Here is a 13,555-nt window from a genome sequence, read left to right on the forward strand (position 1 = left end):
AGACCTGCTCTACACCTAATGCCAAAAAAGCCTGCAAAGTTCTCCTCTGCTACAAAGCAACACACAAAGCCCTCCTAGCCCATCACTTGTTGCTCAAGGCATGTAAGAGTAGAAACACACTTAGCCCCTAGAGCCCACACTGAGAAGCTGAGCACTGAGAATGGACCAGGATGTGAGGAACCACATTAGTGATCTTTGGCCACTATTTCTGCTGAGCAAAAACCAGAAGGCTTGTTCCTTTGTTCTAGAAATCAGAAAACAAGGAGAAGCACTGCTTTAATTACATTTAGAGGTTTCTCCTAGGTACAGAGACATGGTCATGGATCTTTCTGTACTATTTATTCAAAACATTTTACATCATAGCCATGGGTGTGATTTCAGCAGGGAAATGCCATGACAGCAAATGCAAGGAGGATCGTTCTGTCTGACTCACTCTAGCAGGGAGGCCTTGGGACCAAAGCACCACAACCATTTTTCCCCCCATTTTTCTCCTTCCACAATATTAGTCAGGAGGCGGGGCTGAGATGGGTGGCACGGAAGTGGCAGCTCTGACACGCAGCTGAAACCATCAGGGCCAGTGTGGCATGTGGGACTGTTTTTCTGCTCCAGCAGAACAAGGCAAGCCAGAGTGGTGACACCGATCCCAAGTGAGTCCAGCCAAGCCAAGTGGAGCCCAGCAGGGTGGTAGGAAGAGGCAGCAAAGTGGCAGATCCCATTCCCACACACATGCCCAGCGTGGCAGACTGATGGCAGGGGCAGTGCCAAACAGAGCTCTGCAGGGACAGAGAGACACCCATCACCATCGCCACTGCCACCATCCCTGCTGCAGAGAGGGAGCAGGAAACTGCCACTGCAGGTGCACAGCTGCTCCAGGCAGCACCAGCAGTTCCCATCTACCATCAGAACCATTCTGTAAGCCCTTGCCATCCTGTCTTTGTTCCAGGGGCCTCATGTGACACTTCACCTTTGTTGCTTAAGCCATTACCCCTTTTGCACAATTTTCTTCTTATTGTTGTGCACTGCTTTTTATTTCCTCACTACATTGTAACTCTAATAGTTTTAACCTCTCATTTATTGTTTTCTCCATTGTCCCTTTCCATTGTCATGGAGAAGGGGAGAGAGGAGAGGCTTTACAAGGACTACCTCAAGAAGAGGACATAGAATGATGGAGGGAAGGCCTTAGAAAGAATAAACAACCCTCATGCTGCTGCTTTTGGAAGGAATAAATGTCCAAGTTACTTAATATCCAGACACAAATCTGTGGAGTCTTGACAGACAAGAAGCACAGGAACCTGGACACCTTGTTGTGAGAGACTAGAGGAGATTGCTGGCTCAACACTTTTCAGGGGCTTGTATGTGGGGAAGGGGGCAGATCAAGCCTTGCTCTGGTGAGGCGATGCCCCACTCGGCATGCCCCACACCCCCAGGCCTGTATCCCAGCCCAGCAGCGGCCACTGATCCCTGGCACACCAGAGGCAATGCTCCACACCTGTGTCTGGAGCCCCTAACCCAGCTCCTAAATGGCCAGGTGAGTGGGAGCCCCATGTGGGGGAGGGCCCCAGGAGAGCCAAAGGCTATTTGCCTCGGGATATGTGGCCACCACATGTCTTGACCCTACCTCTTCTTGGAATTTCTATCAGCTGAACACCACTGGAACCTGCAGTGATAGCTGTGTTGGTTCCTTTCTGTCATTCACTTTCTCTTTCTTCTCCCTTTTTCCTGCTCTCAGATTTTTGAGTAATTTAAAATCTTAACAGCCTTAATGATCTAAATCTAACTCAATTAACACATTTTGTTAGGTTGATATGTTATGAATAGAAAATTGTAATTTTTTTCAAGTTTCAGAGTTAAAAAAAAACCAAGCCAGACCGAGTCAGCCTCCTTTGGTTTCCTGCTGAAGAAAAGCTTTTCAAATACCTGTTAATGGCAGGTGATTAACTGATTGTTTCCCTGATGCTGGCCGCATGCCAAGAAGATACCAAGGGAAACCCTCCAGGGTAAAGAGATGGGCAGTGACACCAGAGACAGCATGCAAATAAGAAACGCAGTGCACCCTGGATTTTTACAGTTTTACAGTTTTTATAAGAAAAACCCCTAAAATCACGAGCCAACAAGTGACTTAAAGTGACGTCTAAAGATGGGAGCATTGTCCCGTACCTGCTTGTATCTTTTTATTTCTCACCCTAACCTGAAAAGAAACTGATTAAAGAGACCCCCCGGGTTTCTAAACCAACAAACCAAGGACTCAACGACTCTCCCGTGAGGACAGAGTCCCCAGTTCTGTCTGCAGACCAGCGGACAAAACTGCATCATCCTCCTCCTTCGTGCCACGCCTGGGAGCAACGGCGGCGAGGGCGCAACCCGTCGATTTCTCCCCACCTGAGCTGATTCTTCTTAATAAAGGCATTAAAAAGGAGAAAGATCTCCTGCCCATTTATTTCAGCTTGGGGGACTCGTCTGGGATAGCCACGCCTGAAGAGGACACCAGGACTGGGACGGCCGCCCACCCTGGACCTGCAGGACAGCTGGCTATCGGGACCAGAGAAGATCGGCTTGGGACAGTGACACGGAGCAGCGCCGGATAGGTGAGAATATCCGGCGGCGGGAGAGGGAGGCGAGTGAGTGTGTGTGACTGAGACGAGGGCCGGCAGCTCGGCCCCTTGAAGCGAGTGAGGACCCCTCAGTACCGCGGTTCCGCACCCCCGCGAGGGGGCCGGCCGGGAACAGGGGGAAGCGAGTGGAATTGGTGATTGAGGCGCCTCCAAAGGGGTAAAGAGGACCCCCCTCCGGGCGTGCGGAGGAAATAGCTGTGTGAGTGGCACGCACCCCAAAGGCTCTGATACAGGTCCTAACGAAGGAAGTTAGGATTTAGGATATCAGGCAGTTTGGCTCTGACAAAAGAAGTCAGGCACCCCTCAGAAGCCAGGGTTTCGAGGTTTGACTGTTTGAGCCTTGGCAAGGGAAGGCCAAGGTCTCTCTAAGTCCTGACGAAGGAGGTCAGGCGAACCTCAGAGGTCAAGACCTCGAGGATGTTTTTTTGTATTTTAGTTGTTTGTTGAGTCTTAGCAAGGGAAGGCGAAGGTCTCAACAAAGTCCTGACGAAAAGGGTCAGTGAAATTGGAGTTTTGGCAGGAGGTCGAGACTTCTTAAATAAGATATATTTCCTTTAGAGAAAAAAGACATCTTTGTGATTTGTTTAGAGGCAGAAGAATATGGGAGGGTGTGGTAGTAAGAAAAGTGGCCAAAGATTGAAGAATATACCTCCCCACAGTCCCCTAGGTGAACTATTAGAGAAATGGGACTTTATAGAAAGCACAGAAGGATTAGATAAAGTTAAAATGATTCATTACTGTTCAGAAGTGTGGCCAGAATTAGAAGTGCAAGGAGGATGGCCATGGTGCGGGACGAAAGACAAGTGGATGTGTCAACAGCTGAGTAATTATCTGATGGCCCGAGAAAATACTGATGCTGAACAATTATTATATGTAGCTTGTTGGTTAAATGCTATAAAGAATGAAGGAGTGCAAATTTGTAAAGTGCAGAGCAAGAAAGAAGGGAATGAAAGAGGAGATGCTAGAATTAAGGAAATTAGTAAAAGGTGGGACCCCCTAGACTACTTGCCTCCTGATGCCCCTCCACCTTATAACCCTCTCCTTCGAGCACCTCAAATAGCAGATCCAGTTCTTCTCCCAGCAGCCATGGGGGCCATTCCCTCACCACCCCCTTCGACTCCTTCAGCTGCTTCTGCACCACCACTAATACCTACTACACCTGCTGCATGCTCCACCCCTTCTCCAGCTCCACCTAATATGCACCCAAGCTCTTCCCCCCCTCCTACTGCAGTCCCTCCACCTCCTCCTAACTGGGACACAAATTCCTCCTTATCTAATAACCCCTTATCACCAGGTACAGCCGTTAGCCTACAGCAAGTCCAAGCTAATGCTAATACCCCTCAAGTGAACAATCTTGTGTCTGAAGATGGGCCATACTGTAGTACCCGATCCAAGACCTCCAAAGCAGAGAAACTTTTTCCCCTTAGAGAAGTTCCTATGGGAGGAGTAGCAGGAGGTGTTGGTTTTGTAAATGCTCCTCTAACTGCTTCTGAGGTGAGAGGATTCAAGAAGGAGTTAGGGAATCTAGTTGAAGACCCCGTGGGCATTGCTAACCAAGTGGATCAGTTTTTAGGTCCAAATTTCTACACTTGGGGGGAGATGAATTCCATTCTAAATATATTATTTTCCCCAGAAGAGTCCCGAATGATTAGGGCCGCAAGCATAAGAATTTGGGAAAAAGACAACCGTCCAGGGCCCCAAGTGCCATCAGGAGAAGAAAAATTGCCACTAGTGGATCCCAATTGGAATCCTAACCAGGAGGAAGGTAGGAAGGCCATGATGGAGTACAGGTCCTTGATAATTCGAGGAATAAGAGAATCAATTCCCAAAGGAACCAATACAAAACTAGCATTTGAGGGTATACAGGAGAAAGATGAAACTCCTGCCACTTGGCTTAATCGCCTGAGGCGGAACTTTCAATTGTACTCCAAAACAGACCTGGACACCAGCGAAGGTGAAATGCTACTAAAAGTCCATTTTGTTACTAAATCTTGGCCTGATATACGGAGAAAACTGGAAAAGATTGAGGATTGGCAAGGAAAAGATATTAATGAGTTATTGAGGGAAGCATTGAAAGTGTATTTAAGGAGAGAAGAAGAAAAAGTAAAGGCCAAAGCTAAGATCATGGTTGCTATAGCCAGAGAAAGTGTAGGAGCAAACAACCCTTTCCTACACAACAAGGCCACAAAAGAGTGGGGGGGTCCACCACCAGGAGCAGGCAAGAATATGCCAGTACTGTCAGGGGCAGGAGGCATGGAGAGGCCTTGAGTCCCTTTGAGTGAAAGCTGCTGCTATTACTGTGGAGCAACTGGACCCCCCCTCCCCAAGACTGTTTAGCCTAAAGTTGTGAAACCTTTGCTAGCTGATCAAGATAGCAAAGGAAGCAGCTTTAAGACCAGAAGATCTAGTAAAAGTGTTTTTTTTAAGCAGAAACCACACCCGAGTAGGGAAAAAGAAAGGAGAACTCATATTCTGTGAAATTTAAAGTTACATCAAAGGATATGGGGGAGTGGTTAATATCTGATGGACGGGTGTTTCTAAACAAAGCACTTGCTAAGATGGTGCTAACAAAACTGCAGAAATTACCCACTGGGGAGTCCAAGGACTATGTGATTATTTCCTAAGAAATAACCTGTGCATAAGCGTATATGACCTAGCAAAAACAATTATAAAAGAGTGTTTAACTTGTCAAAAAGTGAACCAGAATGGAATGGTAAATACCATAGACTCAGACCGAGGTCCACATTTTGTGGCCCAAACATTGCAAAATATAATTGAAGTTTTAGGAATAAAATGGAGATTGCATACTCTGTAGCACCCCCAGAGTTCTGGGAGGGTGGAACGAATGAACAAAATTCTCAAAAATGTATTGACTAAATTGATCGAAGAAACAAAAATGAATTGGCTAAAGTGTTTACCCCTAGCGCTCTTGCGCATCAAAACAAGACCCCGGTCTGATATAGGGATTTCACCTTATAAAATGATTTTTGGACTGTCATTCTTGTTAACACCCTATAGCACAGGAGACTACCTGGAAGGAGAAGAAGCTACAAGGAAATATTTAGAAGTAATTGGAAGAACCCTAGAAGGACTTAGAAAAAGAGAATACCTCCCCCAAACCTCCCCTCTGGATACAAAAGCACATGACATCAACCCAGGAGATTGGGTTTTAATAAAATCCTGGAATTATAGACCATTAATGCCTAAATTTGAAGGCCCCTTTCAGGTACTCCTCATCGCTAATTCGGCCGTGCGAACCAGAGAAAAAGGTTGGACTCACATTACGAGAATTAAAGGACCAGTCCCACCCCCGAGCATTGGACAAGATTCTTCAGTGTCTGGTATTGGACCAGATTCCACACCACCCTCACACCCTAACTCGGGACAGGATTCAACCACATCGGAAGTTAATTCAGCTGAGTATACTATTATAAAAGGACCAAATGACTTAAAATTGACATTCAAAAAGACTGATGAACTGCATAAGAAAAAAGTTTAGAATCATAACATGTCTTGAAGTGTTTTAAGAAATTTGTAAAAGTTAAAAATTGTTAATAAGTAATTCTGGTTAAGTCGTCCCAACTTGGTACCAAAGACCCCAGGTTAATCTTCTCCAGAGTGCTCCCCTAGGAAGGACCAAATTAGCAGGGACAGATCAAGAGAGGTTTAACCAGAGGAGCAAGAGACTCTAAAGAACTTGGAGACTTCTTCTCAGTAAAATCCTCAAGAGGCAAGGCCGGGTGGGCAGGCTGTGCAAGATGACCCATACCAGACTCTTGGGAAGGGTAGTAACGCTGGCTCTGATTGCTGGTGGTGCTCTGGAGAGCCCAGGAGAGCTGTGCAATGAGTACTACCAACCTTTCTATGAGAAAGAAGTAAGCTCCTTGCTGAGAGTCCACAACAATTGTGTTAACCTCTCCCAATTGATCTTTTATCAAGAGAATAAGAAAATATATTGGATGGCCTGGAACACTGCCACCTTTAGGCAGCCACTCCTGGGAGAGCACCCTGTAGGAGAAACCTGGTGGTGCTTTGAACATGATGCTACTGAAGCAAACCTGGTAAATCTGGTAAAAGGAAAAAGTATTTCTAAATATTGGGAGGGCACGACAAAAATTAATATCTTTCAGGAAACCCCTAAACACTAGTTTTGGGTCAATGGTACCACAACATCCACTGAATTGCCAAGAGGCTGGTCTAGTGGTGGCATCATTAGAATTATAAAACAAACTGTCTTTATAATACACAAAGAATCTGGATCAAGTTTAAGAGTTCCTATATATGAGGATTTGAGAAAAACAAAACTGAAGAAACAATATATGTTAAACAAAATCTTGAAACTACAATCAGAATTAGAAGTAATATCTAATCAGACCGCATTGGCTCTTAATCATATTAATGACCAACTCAACCAAACCAAAACAGTAGTTTATCAAATCAAATTAATTGTAGCAGTCATTAGAAACACTTTAAGCGAAATAAAAAACCTAGCATATTTAAGAAATCAAAAGACTCTTACACTTGATTCTAGTTGGTGGGATAATCTATGGATTTTCAAAAAAAGTTGGAAAACTATAACCTTCACTGTGGGTACACTTGTTAGTCTGTTCTTATTTCCATGTTTAACAAAAATAGTGACATCTGCTGTACAGAATAACCTAAAGATCTCTAAAGGAATTAACCTGAAAAAACCAAAAAAGGTAATGAAGTTTAGTAAATATGATCACCCTAGTGCTGAAGAAATGTATTATCAATACAAAAAATATAGGAAATTCTATGTTAATGAGCCAAAAATTATAAGTTGATGCAAGCTTAAGCTTGATCAAAGAAAAATAGGGGGGAACTGTTATGAATAGAAAATTGTAATTTTTTTCAAGTTTCAGAGTTAAAAAAAAACCAAGCCAGACCGAGTCAGCCTCCTTTGGTTTCGCTGCCGAAGGAAAGCTTTTCAAATACCTGTTAATGGCAGGTGATTAACTGATTGTTTCCCTGATGCTGGCCGCATGCCAAGAAGATACCAAGGGAAACCCTCCAGGGTAAAGAGAATGGGCAGTGACACCAGAGACAGCATGCAAATAAGAAACGCAGTGCACCCTGGATTTTTACAGTTTTACAGTTTTTATAAGAAAAACCCCTAAAATCACGAGCCAACAAGTGACTTAAAGTGACGTCTAAAGATGGGAGCATTGTCCCGTACCTGCTTGTATCTTTTTATTTCTCACCCTAACCTGAAACGAAACTGATTAAAGACACCCCCCGGGTTTCTAAACCAACAAACCAAGGACTCAACGACTCTCCCATGAGGACAGAGTCCCCAGTTCTGTCTGCAGACCAGCGGACAAAACTGCATCATCCTCCTCCTTCGTGCCACGCCTGGGAGCAACGGCGGCGAGGGCGCAACCCGTCGATTTCTCCCCACCTGAGCTGATTCTTCTTAATAAAGGCATTAAAAAGGAGAAAGATCTCCTGCCCATTTATTTCAGCTAGGGCTAAGTTAATGCTTTATAGAATATTCTCTGTTATGTTTAATTTTTTTACCTTTCAAGTTCTCTGATTTTTGAAAGTTGACAGTGAAGTTTTTTTGTTGTTCCAATCTCTTGAGAACATCTCGTCAGTATTTTTCCTGCTTTTCTATCTCAAGAGTTCAGGAACAAGTTTAAGTCGTTTTACAGTATCCCACAGAGCAACATTTTTGGGGCCTTACATTTTAATTGGCGCAGCAAGCAGGGTACTCTTGAGGTGATATGGGCCTTTTATACAGCTGTAAGTGCTCGTGACATAATAAAGGAGAAATAAATGTTCAGTCAAAGCTGCTATTTTCTGGCAGGAAAGTAATGGACTTGCACCCAGAAACTGATCTGAACTGCTCTCCACTGACACACTTGCTAAAAGCTTATATAGAAAGCTTGTCCAGCCCTTAAGAGAGATGGGGACGGAGAGAAACTAGCACCATCCACAGTTTCTTCTGGAGAAAACATGAACTTTGTTAGAAGAAAATTAAAAACTCCCAGTAAAGGACCATGCCTGGTATCCATATGCATGGAGGTTTGACTCAGAGCTCTATGGTGCCCATCAGCTGGAAAAGGAACTGCATCAGCTGCAAATTGCTGAGCCTGAAACAATAGCCAGCCTTAGGCCAGAGTAGGAATTGAATGCCAGGATGAAGCCAGCCCCCAAACCATGACAAACCAGTGAAACACGCTCTTCCAAAGCCAAAGAGCTTTAGAGTTGCAATTTAACACTGCTGGGGAAGGCCTGGAAGCAGTGTTTTCCAGACTCCAGGAACTCCAGGCCTCCCTGACTGCAAGGTCAGCCCCACAGCCCTTGGGAGGGCTTTAGTGCCTCAAAGTCCAACCCCGCCCCTCACCCTAAACTCTGCCCACCCCTATAAAATACAGAGGCAGGATGCCCCGAAGATGATGTCACCTTCCTCTGCTCCCTGGAGGAGAGGTTCGGCTCTGCAAAGCCAATCTTCTTCCCTCCTCATCCCAAGCCCTGCTCACTGATAAAGAAGGAATTCGCTTATCAGGATGTAGTGTCTGGCAGCGATACCTCATTCTGCAACAGAAGTGGTTGAACTACACAGGAAAATAAGCAATGATCGCAAAGAAAGGGAAATGGAGAATGTTTTGTGAATTGGATTTGGGGGAATGAAATAGAACTTTTGGAGAAGGAAGCACATGGTGAAAAGCGCTGGTCTTTTGCTCAGGGAACAACTTGTGGTATGAAAAGTTTGGACCCCTTGCAGAGGGGGGAACCCCATACAATGCATGAGAAACAGCTAATGCCTGTTGACCTTCTTCTGTGTTATTGTAAGTTATTTCAACATTCAAGGATCAAAACTGAGAAAACAAAATCTTGGCACCACCTCCAAAAAGTTATGGTTGTTGATAGAAGGTGGTGGATTGAAATATCCCTAGAGGCTCTCTGGAAAGAAAATGGGGATTAAATGGGGACTCAGTTTCCCCAGATTCTTAATGAAGCTTTGCAAACTGCTCCTGCCCTGCCTCCTTCTGGCAGCCCTGGCTATTGAGCCTTGTCTGCCACCAAAGGCTGGAAGCCGAAATGCTGCTGCTAGAGCATAACCCTTAGGAGAAAATGCTTTTATCATCGTGCAAGTTTGTTGTTTTGGTCTCACTAACAAGCCTGAATGTTCAAGAATGTCCTCACTAGTCAGGAGACTGGGTGTGCATCCAGACCCGGAAAGGAGAGCCACTTAACCAGAAGTGGAAAGGACTTTTGATCCCATGGCTGTGAGATTTACAGCTGGACACTCCTAAATTATGTGATTAAAGTTAGCTCTGGACACATGGAATTGTATTGGACAGTCCAGTAAATGTAACTCTGCTGCAGATAAAGCTGCAATGGAACATTTCTAAAGTGAAAAACATTAAATGTTTTCTCTTTCTGCCCATTTCCAGAGCAGTGTCCCTGGTATGGCAGCAAGGCTGTTTGTTCCTGAATTAGTCAACCATCCTAGCAGGACCATGTACCTAATGACTACAATAGCAAGTATGGCTTTGAGTGCCAGAGGGGTAAGAGACCAAGAAAGAAAAGAGAGCCATGTCTGTAGGAGTGTGCACCCTAATGGCAGAGTGGCAAAACTAGCCTTTGTCCCCCAGAAAAGAAAAGAAGGCCAGAAGTTTCTCTCAAGGATTAGGTGAAAAGCCACCTCATGGGACCTCAGGGACTTCACCAAATACTTGAGGACATCTAATTGGATAGAAGCCAAAAAGTCCCGCTTGATCCATCAGGGAGAAAAAGAAGAGAAGAAAAGAGCTAAGTGCTTTTGTGAAGTGTTTTTACCAGGAGCAGACCTCTGCACCTGGCTCGAGTTTTTCTCTTTGTTATTATGCCTTTTATTAAACCTTTTTGTTTCTAACACTGCAGCAGAAGTCATCCTGTTTATTTTATGCCCCCAAAGTAATAGATAAGCTGTCCTTGGGTGTATTATATTTCTTTTGAGGGCTTATGAGACCTGGCTAAGAAAAAGAAACATAATAGAGCAGAGCTGGGCAGCAGCTGGGGGTACTACAGTGCACTCACAGCCACCTGCCAACGCAGCTAGCCAAAACTAAAACAAGCAAACAGAAGCAAAACCAAACAGACCAACCCTCAAATAATTTTAAAAAATAAAATTAAAAAAAAAAAGAAAAAAAAAAAAGAACAACCAAAAACCCAAACACTACAGGTGCTTGGCCTAATAGCCTGGTTACTAATAACCTAAGAAAACAACTATTAAAGATGACACCTGGGACACCAGCTGGCCAGAGCCAATTCCCAGCTATCCCATAACTTGCCTTTCTGTGCAAACACAGAGGTTTCAGTTGCCCACCTTTCAGAGAGAGGAGCCTGCCAGACCAGGTTGAACATTCAGCAATGTCTACTTGAATGATCTCAAGCTTCCAGTCCAGAAGCCCAAGCTTATGAAGTGTGATTCTTCCTTTAATTTCCTAGATTCAAAACTGATTCTTCAGATCTACACATGAGACAGTTCTCCACATCTATTGAGGACATGAATGATTTGGAAAGCAAACTAAGGAACAAGGCAAACCCCCAAATTTTATAGGGCCAGGGAGAAAATGCTAAGAGGAAAAAGGGCAATTGTGTTTTTATTCCATCCTTATTAGCTATAACTTGCAATTGCTGTGGGGTAGTTATGAGTTTATTCAGGTTGACAACTTGAGTCAAAAGTTTATTTCATTCCTGAAGCTGCAGACTTGAAATGCTTCAAGTTCTTACATCCCAGGGGAATCCTGTATGCAAAATACTTGAAAACACATTTTTTATCAGAAAGAAAAAGAGATTTAAGCATCGTTGCAAGTGTTTTATATATTCATAGAAATCTCAAACTACTAGGTTAATTCCTGAGACTATTTTTATCTTTTGCTCTTGTGCTTATTGTTGTCTTATTCCATATTCTCTTACTACTTGTAACCCACACTAATCCTATCTCACTGCATGCAATAACAAAGCAAAGAATTACCTAAGGGATGAAAAGAAGGCATTCCTCACTATCTTGCATAAGGATGAAAACGGAACATTTCAGGGACTTCAACAACTCATTTCTCTGAATAGGAGCAAAGAAATAAAAGGCAGCAAGCTTTAACCACTCCACAAATTCCAGCTCAAGTAAGAAGCTCACAGAGGGCACTAAGGCAGGGAGACATGTGGACATGTGCACACCATCACCTCATCTGACAAAAATGAACCTGTTTCACAGCACCAGGCAGTTCATAGAGCCAAACTCCTTCCCCAGCCCCATGGGAAAGCAGTGTCAAGGCACAGGAACCGGGAAGTGTCCCAGGGTGCAGAGATAATGCTGGCAGCATTTGAGCCAGCAGCACTGGCTCAGACACACTGAAGTTCACCTGTGAAGAAACTGTACAGCAGCTTCTTCACACTGCTAAGTTTCATGGGGCTGGCTGTATTTTTCACAACAGCCACTTCAGTACAGGACAGGTGTAGTGAAAAGTTCTGGAGTTCTGTTTCCTCTCTTGTAAATTCCTATTTCTCTTCTTCTTTAGGACACCCACAACTTGAGAGACCTCAGGAGGCAACATTGTATTGCAAGCAGTTCCCAAAGTGAGCTTGTAAAATATGCTACATGGGGATTTCAAAACTCTGTATTTCCAAAAACTGTTATTTTTCTGGTTAAAAATGCCTGTCAATTAAAAAGCTTAAACTTGGCCCGTTTTAACTATAGAGGAGAATACTCTCTGTCCCAGACCATCACCCAAACACACCCTTGCTTGGATACAGCTCTCGGACCTTTTGGGTAGCTTGACAACAGAATTCAAACATCCAAGAACAGGGGTACAAATACAAATCCTTATGTAAACATCTGGAAGCAACTAGGAAGTTGCTGGGTTGTTCTCATTCTGTAGGAAGAATTAACACAGCAGTAATAGAAATCACCTTTCTCCAGAAGCAGCTCTCACAGCTAGCACACTTCAGACTGCACCACAAGCAGTTCCTAGGTGTGGAATCTAGTTGTTACATGCCACCAATAGCATGTGAAACTGCTGCAGGAAAACACCACAGACACTTTTTCTTCTCTTTTTCTTTCAGTTCCAAAGGGAGTCATAAAACCTGGCTGGCTGCCTGGGTAGCTGTGTTAACACTGAAAACACTGACCAGCAGAAATGAATGCAATCACACCACTACAATCTTCCACGGAGGAGGGCAATCCTACAGATCAGTATATGGTCAAATTTGCCCCGAATTCTCATCATGTCCATCTACTCTGAATACCCTTACTTGGGATTTTTGTTTCTCAGCCATCACAGAACTGACAGCTGAGAAAGAGAGAAAGAAACATGAACAGTCCTTGGGTAAGGGCAATACTGGATTGTCAGGAACTAAAAATAGTTGATAGCATCTGTATCAGGCATTGTTTTTTTACTCTCTACCAGTGTCCATTTCAGGTATCCTGATAGTATGATTTAGGATTTTGAAGCTAAATACAATGGCTGCAATTTGAGAGGCCTACAAAAAATAAAACCTTATCAGACTGGTTTTTCCCCTAGGGACAGGTGCAAATTAGAAAATGAAAGGGCCTAGAGATAATTTTAGAAAAATATAGTATTTGCATCAGATTCTAAGGGGATAGAGATATTTGAGCAGCAAGGAAATGTTCCCAGAAATGTTTGTCTAGCCTGAAGAGACCAGCTAGCCAGAGGAACGTGAGAGAGCCACTTCTTTTAAAATGTGTACATTACTGAATGCAAGATCCATTGGCCATTTCAGCTTCTATTTGCAACAAAAAGTAAGATATTAACTTGTGTTTATGACGACTATAATTGGACTTCAATGTTGTTGAGACACTCCCAGAGCAAAATACAAAGAAACTGCATTCCATGTTAGTAAACGCAGCATTTACAGTAGCAACTAAATAGTCCTATCTCAGAGTTAAATGTTCAGTTCTTCATAAATGCAGTACC

The 13,555-nt window shown here is 43.8% G+C and overlaps 1 long non-coding RNA gene across 2 annotated transcripts; it reads left to right on the plus strand.

The window, feature by feature from the left end:
* Positions 1-2: 2 nt before the first annotated feature.
* On the plus strand, positions 3-10,501 carry LOC135278340 (uncharacterized). 2 transcript variants are annotated; one of them, XR_010345858.1, is made up of 6 exons: positions 3-98; positions 613-912; positions 1,114-1,528; positions 2,444-2,585; positions 4,246-4,377; positions 5,839-10,501. It is a non-coding gene; the product is annotated as an uncharacterized LOC135278340 (long non-coding RNA). The 2 variants fall into 2 exon arrangements; XR_010345859.1 differs by having other exon boundaries at positions 10-98; positions 610-912.
* Positions 10,502-13,555: the final 3,054 nt, after the last annotated feature.

The sequence above is a fragment of the Passer domesticus genome, chromosome 11, assembly GCF_036417665.1.
Source record: "Passer domesticus isolate bPasDom1 chromosome 11, bPasDom1.hap1, whole genome shotgun sequence".
In the NCBI taxonomy this organism is placed as follows: domain Eukaryota; kingdom Metazoa; phylum Chordata; class Aves; order Passeriformes; family Passeridae; genus Passer; species Passer domesticus.